Source organism: Vicia villosa, linkage group LG3 (assembly GCF_029867415.1).
Source record: "Vicia villosa cultivar HV-30 ecotype Madison, WI linkage group LG3, Vvil1.0, whole genome shotgun sequence".
Classification (NCBI taxonomy): domain Eukaryota; kingdom Viridiplantae; phylum Streptophyta; class Magnoliopsida; order Fabales; family Fabaceae; genus Vicia; species Vicia villosa.
The window spans coordinates 10864226-10877751 of NC_081182.1; the positions used below are offsets into that span (position 1 = coordinate 10864226).

The 13526-nt window shown below is 37.4% G+C and overlaps 2 pseudogenes; one reads left to right on the forward strand and one right to left on the reverse strand.

Annotated features, from left to right (window-relative positions):
• Window positions 1-7354: 7354 nt before the first annotated feature.
• On the reverse strand, window positions 7355-10802 carry LOC131660278 (la-related protein 1C-like; annotated as a pseudogene).
• A 1172-nt stretch (window positions 10803-11974) lies between these two features.
• Window positions 11975-12955, forward strand: LOC131657528 (protein NODULATION SIGNALING PATHWAY 1-like; annotated as a pseudogene).
• Window positions 12956-13526: the final 571 nt, after the last annotated feature.

Genomic DNA, 13526 nt, shown 5'->3' on the forward strand with positions numbered 1-13526 from the left:
ATCTGCAGCGGGAATTAAATGAGATTTTGAGCAAAGAAGAGTTGATGTGGTTCCATCGGTCTAGAACAATGTGGTTGGCTGATGGTGATCGGAACACGAAATATTATCACATGAAGACTTTAAATAGAAGAAGACGGAATAAGATTGTGACTCTTAAAGATGAGAACAACAATTGGATAACTGATCCTGAGGAGTTAAAAGCCCATGTCACTATGTTCTATAAAAAGCTATTCCCGTGTCCTCAAGGTTGGTGCAACTAGAGGCAAACTCAAATCACCTTCCCACAGCTTAACGAAGGAAGTTTAAAATCCTTGAAAGAACATGTTAAAGATGATGAAGTTAAGCAAGCTCTCTTCTCTATGAAGGCTTGGAAAGCTCCGGGTCCTGATGGTTTCCCGCCGGGGTTTTTTCAAAAAGCTTGGAAGATTTTTGGTCACGATTTGATTGCCTTTGTTAGAGATGTCTGGGATAATCCTAGCAGAATATCTGATTTGAATAAGACAGACATTTGCCTTATTCCTAAAGTAGAGCATCCGGTCTCAGTGATGCAATTTTGTCCCATATCGCTTTGTAACACTCTTTATAAGGTTATTAGCAAGGTGGTTGTTGCTAGATTGAAACCTCTCATGTCCCAGCTTGTCTCTCCTCTCCAAACGGGCTTTGTTCCAGGCAGGTCAATACATGAGAACATCATCATTGCTAAGGAAGTTATGCATTCCATGCATAAAAAGAAGGGAAGGAAGGGGTACTTTGCTATAAAAATTGATCTATCTAAAGCTTACGATAAGCTGAATTGGGAGTTCATCTGGCGGATCCTTGAGGAAATTGCTTTGCCCAAAGAGATAGTGAATGTCATTATGCATGGTGTTTCAAGTGTAGAAACTAACGTCAATTGGAACGGAAATAAAAATGAGTATTTTCACCCTCATCGGGGTATAAGACAAGGAGACCCTATATCTCCTTATCTTTTTGTCCTTTGCATGGACAAATTAACACACCTTATAGAGCATGCTATTCAAATGAAGAAATGGAAACCGTTTCGGATTGGAAATAATGGTACTCACATTTCCCATCTCATGTTTGCGGATGACTTGCTAATCTTTGGAGAAGCAAGTGAGGCTCAGATGATTTGTGTAAAGAACACCCTTGACCAATTCTGTAGCATGTCTGGGCAGGAAATTAGCAAGGAGAAGTCAACTATTATGTTTTCTGAAAATGTGTCGCGCAGCATGAGGAATAAGTTGGTTCACCTATCTGGCTTCCCTGAAACTCACAGTTTTGGAAAATATCTAGGTATACCACTTAAAGGTAGATCTAACAACAAGCAATATTTTCAGTATTTAATAGATCAAGTGGCCAACAAGCTCTCGGGTTGGAAGTCTAGGAATTTATCTCTTGTTGGAAGGATAACTTTAACTAAGAGTGTCATTGAGGCCATTCCCGTCTATCCAATGATGACTAACTCTCTCCCGAAATCGTGTATTAAGAATATTGAGAAGTTACAAAGAGCTTTTATATGGGGCGATACTGAAGAGAAGCGCAGGTTTCATGCTGTTGGGTGGGAAAAAATCATTACTGCCAAGAGTGTGGGAGGCCTGGGGATTCGAGACCTTAGCAAAATGAATACTGCATGTATCCTAAAGTTGGGTAGCAAGATATTAAACGGGGAAGATGAGTTGTGGTGTAAGATAATGAGGAGTAAGTACTTACAGGATAGTAGTAGTGATAATATCCATGCAAAAAACTCTGACTTTCAATTGTGGAAGGATATAGTTAGAGCTTCCCCTCATTTATTTGATATGGGCATTTGGAAAGTATGGAATGGTGAAAGAATCAATCCTTGGAAGCAATGCTGGATTGATAAAGGTCTAATTATAGATGCGATAGGGACTGCTATTCCTGACAATCTGGTCAATGTCAATATAACAGATCTTGTTGACAGTTCGGGAGAATGGAACTGGAGTGCTTTGAACTGGCTGCCTAATACTATCCAGAAAAAGATTGCTGCAATCCTTCCTCCTAGGGTTGAGAGTGGTCGTGATCAGTTTGTAGTTGCGACTGAAGAAGATGGCTCGTTTTCCATTAGCTCTATGTACAAGGCCTTGGATGGTGGGGGGGTTGATTCGAATGGTGATGTTTGGAAGGGTGTTTGGAAGCTGAGTGTTCCTGAAAGAGTTAAGACGTTTGTGTGGATCCTCTGCCATGATCGACTTCTAACCAACCATCGGATTCATGCCTCTGGCTTCGGCCCAAACGGGTGTCACTTATGTGGAGGTGCCAGCGATACGTCGCTGCATGCGTTACGCGACTGTAGTATCGTGAAGAGCTTTTGGGATAGCATAATCCCTATTTCACTAACGTTTGATTTCTTTAATGCAGGTTGGCAAGAGTGGATCAAGCTCAATATCTTTAATAACATGGCAGACCATCATGGTTGGTGCAATGTTTGGGTCATAAGTTGTCATACCCTTTGGACTTGGAGAAACAAAGAAATGCATGATCGTACGTATGCGCGTCCGGCAATGGCTAGAGAAGCGATAGAAGATAATATATCCCATTATAATCAAGCTATAATGTTGAGGAATAGAACTATGGGGAGAATTCATGAGCAGCAACTCGTTCGATGGAATGCCCCTTTAACCCCTTTTGTGAAGCTCAATGTTGATGGAGCTCATGGTAGTGATGGATACTCTGGGTGTGGTGGGCTCATTCGAAACAACCATGGAGAATGGATAGGTGGTTTCGCTAAAAAGATTGGTCTTTGTAGTGCTTTGAAGGCTGAAATTTGGGGCATTTATATTGGTACCAAAATGGCCATAGACTTGGGTTTTCAAAATATTGTTATTGAGTGTGATTCCAGCATAGCCGTGGAGTGTGTCAAAAAGGGCATGAATGGCAGCATGGGTGGGGAAAGTTTGCTAATCAACATTAGCAATATGTTACATCTTTTTCATAAAGTGGAGATCCGCCACATTTATCGAGAGGCAAATACTTGTGCGAATCTTCTTGCTCAAGAGGGGAAGAAGTTGCAAGTGGAGAGCGCTTTTTACAACAATGCACTGACCTGGTTGTTACATCTTTTGGATGAAGACATCAATGGGGATGCTAGAAATAGATTAGTTTTTGTGTAGTTTCCTTGTTTTCTGGGCTTAGGCCCTCCCTTGTACCAAAAAAAAAAACTTCATCAATCGTTATCTAAAATAACTTCTTGATCAATTATAAGATTTTTTTTATATCCTCACATATCAATCAATGAAAGTTTTCACGACAGATGAAACAAGTGTTTGAATATTTAATATTTAAATATTATTATTATATTTCAATTTTATATATATATATATATATATATATAGAGAGAGAGAGAGAGACGGTCAAAGGCCAAAAAAAAGTCATGGTCCAATCTACTTCAAATGACCCAACTTATAAATTCTTTCATATCAAATAATTAAGGTACACTATTTTAACATCCATTATTACTGCATTCATAAGAGAAAAGAGAAAGAAGAAGAAAATTAGGCATCTTCGCTCTCAGACGCCGCACCTTGATTCTCTACCAAAGACTCATCTTGAATGGCCTTGAAAGGATTTAGTTCTATGTTGGGGATAGGGACGTACAGGCATAAATCTCTATCCTGGTCGAGGGCCCTATACACGTTCTTCAAAGTCCGCTGAAGAGACTCCCGAACTCTCTCTTTCATATCAGAAAAACCTGGTTGTCATGAAGCCTTTGGTCTTCAACGATGGACTCCTTCTTTTCTTGAAGAGATTTTTGAGCCTCCTCAGCACGACGATTCACCTCTATCACAAAATTTCATGTTTCCTGGTGACGCTTCCTCTCTGCTTCTAAGGAAGACTTCAACTCAGCAATTCGAGTAGCCAGGACGGAGGGAGAGTCGCGGATCTTCGCCTCCTCCTGGAAAACGTCGGCATTATGAGCTTTCTCTTAAAGAGCAGTTGTCTCATTATGAAACTTAACTTCCGCTCCATTTCTTCGCATTTTCCCTTCCAAGTATCCCTCTCCTTGGAAGAATTTCCCATGGTCGTGACATCGCCTCAGCCAGAAGCAACTAGGAAGAACTGAGAAGCCACCCAGTAATTGTAGTAGGTGGCCTCAAGAAAAGCTTCATCTTGTAAGTTTCAGAAAGAATTTGGAGGAAGGGCATATCCTCATTGGATAAAGCAGCAATAGCTTCCTCGAGAGTATAATGGATCTGGGAAGGAAGAATGGCAGACAATCTAAGAAGAGAAGTCACTGACCTTTAAGCAACACCCTCAAAAAAACGAGCCTGTTTAAGAGTCTCTTCCTCTAAAGGGGAACTATCGTCATAATCTCGACCTTTCTTTGTTAGAGCAGTAGAAGGTTGTGGTTGATCCTCCAAAGATAGAGTGGCAGCGATAGTAGTAAGTTAATCAACACCTAGGGCAGTTTCGATAGCCTCGGAAGTAGACGATATGGTTGAAGCTGTAGGAGGAGGCGTAACAACCCGGCCAATGGGACTATGATTGACACCTTGAGTGGAGGCAATGGCGAAGACCTTCTACAAATTATCCATTTTATCTGCAAAATAGAAACACATGTGTCAAAAACGGAAGGACTCCGCCTTCGGCAAAGATTTCTTTAAACAATGGCAGTCGCAGATTTATCCTAGTGAATAGACACTCGTAAAATGGAACTTAACAACCATCAAAGGGGAATCAAATCCTTTTTTTTTTAGTCCACAGGAAGGATCGACCAATTAGATGGGCATCCGACCACGGTATTGGTTGCATTTATGGCCGCCTCAATACTTAGGTCAACTATCATTTCAACACCCACCCAATTATATCTGCTTGCATCTGTTGGCTCCACCAATGCAATCCTTTTTAGGGATACTTCATCAACCTTAAATTGCAAGGAAGGTTTAAGCCAATAACTCCACCCGGTCGGCAATTGCACTCTATATGGTCCTTGATATTAGCATTATTGGGGTCTCGGTTGTAGGATTTTCGATAATCTTGAATATAATCTCTAACGTGCTTCCTCCTCAGGTTAGCATCCTACATTTCCAGAGTCTATAAAGTAGGAGAAGTCGAAGTCCCAACAGCATTAGACGAAGTGGGCATGGAGGAAGTCGCTTGAAAACTTTCAGCGCCATCATCAAGGAAGATAGTGTCAAAGGAAGAATACCTAGAGGAATCCCCATCATCCTCAGAGCCCATAGAGAGTATTTTCGAATCAGAATCATCAATTGTAGATATGACCTCAGGACCCAAGCGGTCATAGATACTATTTTTTCCTTATTAAGATTTTTATCCCATTGGATTTTTCCTATTAAGGTTTTTGACGAGACAACATATATTCCCATAAGATTCTCCTCGACAAGACTTCAATGAAGCACCATGATAGATATTTCAAAGCTTGAGTGTTATAATAAATTAAAAAATTATTACTATTATTTTAAAATATCTATCTAAAATGTCAACTAAAATATTATAAAGTGAATTATCTAACAAAGTGTCAAGTTAAAATAGCAATATTTTGTTTACAATGACAATTTAGAATAGTAATGTAAATTACGACAATCATGTAATAATTGTAATTCTAATTAAGCAGGCGGACGAGATATAACAATCATGAATTAAGCAAACACGATAAAACAAACGCGGATTAAGCAAACGCGGTTGAAGTATAGGAACATTCAATCATCGAAATAAATCAATCAATTTTTAGAGAAGTCGAATTAAGCAAAGAAGATATCAAAGAGAAGAATTGAAAGGAAAATAAATTAATTGGAAAATATAAGAACCTCAAAGTAGGTATGTTTTATAAATGATGAAATAATTATTCCCTCTGTCCCAAAATAAGTGTTGCATCGGATGAAATTATTTGTTCCAAATTATCGCTTTTAGTTTCCCATACAATTCAAATTTTATATTTCAATTCAACCCTATAATTAATACTCTCAATTTATTATTCTCTCACTTTACATTTATAATAATTCGAATACACAAATAGAAAACAAAGATTATTTGATAAAAATATTATTCTCTCTTTCATTTATCATATTTTCTTAATCCATATAAAATGACTAACTATGACAATTATTTGGAACAAAGAGAGTAATTAAATAATACAGATTGTGACCGTACAAATATTTATCTTTTTCTTTTATCTCATATTCTATACTCGCATCATCATCAGAATAGTTATGGGTTAAGTATTGTAGTGCGCCACTACTTCCACGGATACCCTGTTATCCAATGCTATTGCTGTGTATAGCCGTATTTTGAAAGTGATCTATCTAGATAATTGGGGAACAAAATGTGCTATGAGTGCTCTTGAGATAATGAGCAAAAGCAAGAGAATAAAGAAACCAGAAAAGCATATTGCAATCTAAAACATCCTACCCTCAAAAGCATCGACTAATAAGAGCAAACCATTTAGAGTAACAAGTGAAGACAGAATCTTCAATTTGCGTTATCTTGACTAGATCCCAACTTCTAAAGGAAATCAACAGCATGAGTATCATGGATAAACCATTCCAACTTCAGCAAATTTTGGGTGCTATATGACTGTAATATCAAATATCAATGGGGGGTATGACTTCAACTGGTAAGATAATTCATAATGACACTTAGTAGTGTTCTAACCAAGTTGACGTGAAACTTAAATATGTTTTGGGACTGTATAAAGATAATAGTGAGCAATCCCACAAGAGATTGTAGGTAGACTAAAACAAGGGGACGCCGATGAAGAACTAATGTCATGTTAGAAATTGGCCGAGTGGGTGATCAATATACCTGAAAATATTTGACTACTTGAAGAGAATAATAAACATATGCTTTACCAAGGGCATTACACCACAAAAGATTAGTCAGGATAATCAAGACAATCTCATAAGACAAACTAATGAAGTACTTTTTGAACCTAAAACTTTTTTTACCTAAGACAGACATATTTACTAGCCTAAAGATTGTGATCAAAACAAAAACCAAAGCTTTTGAACCATGATCCTACCACATCCATTCCATTTTCCTATTAACCATTGTCATTGGTGATTATATGCCTTATATCATATTGTTGTTATGGTCCTTGACCACACAACAAAAATGGTTTCCTTATAACATGCAGTCTCCCTGTTACAGTTACAATAAGAGTTGCCAAACAAAAAATACGTCTAGACAACACTCACCAAACAACATGTGCATAGACAGCATTAGCGTCTTGAGGAACACAAGTTTCATATCACAAACGACTTTGATAACAACGGGATGGATAGGTATATAATGGGATGAATGGTCAAGAAAACAACCAACGCAAATGAAATTCAAGATCATTATGCATTAATAAAAAAAAAACAACTCAACAAACAAATTGGAACATACTCAATTCATCATGCCATTTCAATTGATGAAATAGTTCAACCACACAGACCACCAGAAAATGAATAAGTTAGTTGCATAAAATATAAAGCTATACAAAACCAATAAATCTATCTCCATCAAAATTCTAGTTTTCTTCTAATTCTAATCGACTTCTTTTTGTCTTTAAGACCATCATATCCCCATCAAAACCATAATTTCTAATCAACTACTACCAAAATCGACCAAAGTGATCATGAAAGAATCGAACTTCCAAACATCTCTTCCAAAAAATTTAAAATCAAAATAACATAGTCAAATACTATAATGGGTTAACTTTCGAAGATTGAGGTAGATATAGAGTTTTAATTGCTGCTCCCTGACTGTATAGAGAGCTGAGAGTAACAGGAAGACACTCCTACAAATCCCCAGTTGTTGTAGCATTGGAACTTGTATGGATAGTTGCTTCGTCTAGAGTGATCTTATCGAAATCAATAGCTATGTGATTGCAATTTGATCCACTTGGGATACAGAACCAGAACTAGCCCGTTGGTGAACAGAGGGCAGCCACCTCATCCAGTCATTACGCCTCCTCAGCTTGTCACCCTATCGCAAAGTTGAAAATAAGAAAATGAGAAACAAATTAAAAATATGATAAAATTGATAACCTTCGAGACTAGTACTATTGAAATGTATCTCAAACAGAAATACAATAGAACCACAACAGCTTACCTGCACTTCCACGATTGATGAAGTTCTCAATGAATCCAAAATCAACTCAACATTACTGGTCAAACTTTTAACCTGCAAAATGACATTTTTAAGAGTAAAAATAACATTATAATACAATATTAATGAAAGTTTAATCAAGTTAAAACCTGAATACTGGCGGAGCATGAAAACTTATCGACACCGGGTAGTACAAGGATCAATTCACAGCATATAGATTAATAATATTAACAACTAAAATCTCAATTACTTTGTAGTTTGAGTTGATGTCTCAATTTTTTTATAAAAAAACTAGGCAATATGACATCAGCACCAATAAAATCTAGTGCCACACTGGAGTGATCCAATATGTGGTTCCGCACGTTCCACCACTTCTCCGTTCATTTCCAATACTTCTCCGTTCACCATGAGCAGCAGGATGTTGAGGCCCGAGATTCAAAGTGAAATTTTTATTTGCCCGTTTCTTTATTCTTAGCTCATTTGTTATTTAATATTTCATTATACTAACTGCACCTCATTAACCCACTTCATGATCAACTGAAAAAGCAAAATCTTCAGAGGTAATGAAACTAGGTTTATACCTAAAATGTGGCCTGTAAATACCTAAAATCTCTCGATTATAAAATCTAAGACGCGACAAATAACTTACTCGAGGGAAGTTTGCAATCACACTAATTGGAACCCAGCCCTGTTCGTCCATGTTGAGCTGCAGATAGTCGTCTTTCTTTGCTAAATTAACATCGCTGTCAAAAACATATCAGATAATGAATAAAAATTTGCCAAAAAGTAATAGAGCAAAAAAACAATAAACAAAAGGGATTTGGGGATACAATAAATTGATTAAAAAATCACCTAAAGTAATAGTCAATTTGCTTGACTATTGCAGCGGTCAGAGGATTCTCTGGAACTGGCACAAACATAGCTGGAGGAGGTGGGTGAGTCAAAAATGGCACACCTCCGAAGGGTTCGAGTTGAACTGTTGGATAATAATAGAATTCTAAAAAGAAAAGAAAAGATTAGTTGTGTCTTGTAGTAGAAACAAGATTGCATAAACAGATTAATAAACTGACCGTGGAACCCAGCAGGGTTTACATAGGGTCTGATAGGCTGAGACCCTAAAAACGAAGCACTGTTAGGTGCTGTGGGCCTTGAAAATCTCCCAGACTGCATCCTATGTTGATGTCCATGAACATCTCTAGTGTTTATATTTCCCGGATCCTGATTGCGCCTAATGTTGTTGTTATGCGGACGGTTCCCATAATTACCCCTGCGATTAGCGTTCCTGTGCTCATCCACCGACACCCCATAAGCCCCAATGGGTCCTCTAGGACCCCAGCCATTGGTGTTCCGGTAAGGCGGAACCCCATTCACAAAGGTGGTATTCGGAGGGATCTGAATCACCGGATACGGTGGAGGAGGAGCCTGTGGTCGAAGATCAACTGGAGGGGGGCTGGAGAAGCTGTTCGGAAATGAACCAGGCCCATTGCTTATGTTGCTACTGTTGTTTACTGCTCCGCGCCTCACTGGTTGTCTATTAGCCACGCCATGATTCACCGGAGGAGTAGGTTCCACACTCCCATTAGCAATAGCTTGTTCCCGAGGGTTGTTCAATGTAACAGGCCCCTAGAAAATAAAATAACAGCAACAAAAAACATATAATTGGAAAATAAAGAGACTAACATATATCCGATGATTCCATGAACAAGATCATTACATGATTATGTTCTAATGTCATATAATGTGATATTCACCTTACCAAAATTTCATGATACTAACAAAAAAAAACAAATCAACAATTATTCTTTTGATCAAATGAACATAAATTAACATGTTTTTCTCGAAACTCAGTGAACAAAACAAAACAGAATTGAGACCGTTGCGAAAACCTAACCTGAGCAACGGAGGTTGATCCCTCAGCAGAGGATGACGCATCAGATGCCAATTTCGCAGAATTAGCAGACAAAGCAGGCCAGGAGACAGCCCCCATCACCGGACTCACCTCAGCAACACCGCCATTGGGAAGATTATTCCAAGCAGATCTCCTAGGGTTACCCGCATTGTTCTCCCTATCAGCGTTAGAGCTTTCTCCGGCAACAACAACAGCGGCAACAACAGCGGCAGAGGCAACAACAGGAGCAGTGGCAACAACAGGAGCAGTGGCAACAACAGGAGCAGTGGCAACAACAGGAGTAACGGAATCAAGAGACGACGTCGAAGAAGACTCCGGCGGCGATTGATTGCTGACCGAATCGGAATCGCCGCGAACAACCTGGGCCCACGGAGAGGTTAGGTTATTTCGCGGGAAGTTGGCGGCAGGGTTAGGAGTAGAAGAGGAATCAGGCGGAGGAGGAGAAGACATTGGTGATGATTAGGGTTTCTGATTCTGAAAAAACGAATGCAGAGAGAGAATCGATTTATCGATCGATCGAGATTAGCGATTAGTGTGATGATGATGCGAAAAGGATTGAAAAACAAATAGCCATGAATGAAAATGAATATGAAAATTAAGAAAAAGATTAAAAAAATAAAAGAGGGATTGGATTGGATTAGGGTTTGTGTTGGTAGAATGGATTAAGATCTTGATGATGTTATTGTCTCACTCTCCTCAACACAGAGCCATCATGGTTGGTTTCTTCTTCCGCTCCGATTTACGGCCCCTCAAACAAAGGGAACTGAAGCATCTACTATGTGACATCACATTATAAACCTAATACAAATATTCATTATTTTTTTTATTTTTTTTGTTATGGAATAAAATAAACCCCCGATTTAGTCGTAAAGTATTCATCTCTCTCTTTGATTTGGGCCATAAAATATATTGAAATGTTGAATAAATTATTTTTTTTCATCCTTAAATTTCGTCATTCAGTTAGTCATTTAATTAGGTGTCAAATGGAGACTCTTTGCTACGTATATGAGCAATTATATATCTATTTATAGATATTTATTTATTATTTAGCTTTTTAACTATGATACATTCATCGTATCAAAAAAAGTGATACATTCATTATAAGTCCTTAAACTAAAAAAATATATATCTTTAATTTTTTCTATATTATGGACTTAAACCCAAAAGGGAAAAGAACTACTATCTCCGTTTTTATTATAAGTCGTTTTGACATTTTCACACATATTAAAAAAAATAATAACTAAATAAACTATAAAAAAATTTACTAAATTATCGTTCATTAATAAATGTTTAAGCGTATAATAGAAAAAATAATATTAATAACTCATTAAAACTGTAATAATCTTATAATAAAAAATGGAGGGAGTACCATCTAATGATTATACAGAAAATTAAATTTTCCGTCAAATCATCGTCAAGTAAAATTTTAATGAGTTTCAGACATAAATTATAAATGTACATATTATTCATAAGTTAAATCTCACTTCTAGTTAAAGTGATTGCACGTCGATTAATTTTTGGGTTTAATATATTTCACCCCCTGCCAATATAGCGAGTTTCGGTTTGGCCCCCTTGAATGTTTTTTTTTAGCAAACGCCCCTTATAAAACTCAAAACGTGGATTTACCAAACCCTTTTACCACATTTGCTGACTGGGTTTTGACTTAATTGATGATGTGGCAGATTTAATTTTTAAAAACGTTTTCTTTAAAATCCAGGTAGATAATTTTATTATTTTATTTTAAATTACATTTATTAACTTTTTTAAAATTACGTTTTCTTTATTTAGTTTTACAAATATTTTTTTAAGAAATTATATTAACCAATTACTTATTAAAATATACCTTTTGTGATTAATGTACACTATGTCTTTGCAAAGCCCATCAATTGAAGTTTTTATTATTATTGTACAAAGTAGGTTTATAAACTCTTTTGTTTAGAGAATTATTTTCAATGTGGGACTCAAGTTGTACTTAGAATCATTTTATCTCTCTCTATGTACTTCACCACAACCCCTACCATTGTGCTTCCTTCTCATTCATCCCAAATCAGACAGAGGTATATCCATCTCCAAATACTGCACATTTGCATGTAGTGAGGATGGCTTTCTCAGTTTCGAAGTCTGCACTGCCATTGCTTGCTATAGCCTAACCCATTTACCGAAGAAACGAAATGTTGATGATGAGTCAAGTCTCGAGAAACAATCACGAAGCCAGAAGAACAAGAGAGTCAAGAGGCGTGTGATGAATGAAGGTGATAATGGAGATGCGGGTCTTGAAGGGACGGTGGTTAGAAAATCTGGTGGGAATAAGAAAGGTGTTGCTAAGGTTAATGGAAGTAACTGTAACAATGGAAACAATAAGGATGGTAGATGGGCTAAGCAGTTGCTGAACCCTTGTGCTGCAACAATAACCGGAGGAAACCTGAATCGCGTGCAACATCTTTTATATGTTCTCCATGAGCTAGCTTCACCTACCGGTGATGCTAACCACCGGCTTGCAGCGCATGGTCTCCGAGCGTTGACACATCATCTGTCTTCATCTTCATCGTGGGGACTATAACTTTTGCATCAACGGAACCGTGATTCTTCCAAAAGTCATTACTGAAGTTCTATGAGGTTAGTCCTTGGTTTTCCTTTCCTAATAACATAGCAAATAACTTCTCTTCAAGACTTCTAGGTTATGCCAAGTCCATAAATGTCAACCTGCAGATAAACAAGCTTGATAATATTCCATTGCAGACATTAAATGCTAAAAGTGTTGACACCGCCCCCGATGAAACCTTAATCGTCTGCGCTCAATTCAGGTTGCACCACTTGAATCATAACAATCCTGATGAAAGAAGTCAGTTTCTGAAGGTGTTGAGAGACATGGAGCCTAAAGGGGTGATACTGAGTGAGAACAACATGGAGTGTTGCTGCAGCCATTTTATTCTTCTTCATTTTCCATTAAAATTATGCCATACACTTTGGTACTAGAAAATGTCAATATTCACTAAATATATGAATGTATATGTTTTAGTTTTGTTATGATTTATCAAACAATCCACTACAATGTTTTGGTTTATGACATACACTTTGGTTTACCATGTATAAGAATTGACCAAAAACAATTTTAATTACATTTGATAGTGTAAATCTGTATCATATGCGTCCTGTTTTTAGATGTGGTGTTGTGTGGCATCTCGGAGAAGTGCCGCATTTCTCTCCCCATAATAATGAAGATGTAGTCATTATTTAGTTTCTATACACTCATTCAAAAATCTCAGATATATAAGCTGGTCCTTGAATTCGTTGCTGACAGATAAGTAGCAGCAGCAATTTTTTGGCCTTCATTTTCTCCTCCCGTTGAGATTAACATCGGTTGATGGTTGTTATAAAAAAACGAGATGGAATTGGAGAGTAGAGAATTGTGAATTACCAGTGGAAATTGAGAGCAGATGGAAAGAGAAGTGAGGAGTGGGAGATAGACAATATGAAAGTTTTTTTTAACTTATTCATGAAGCTGATGTTTAAAAAACAGTTATTGCAAGATTCCACTTGAAATGAA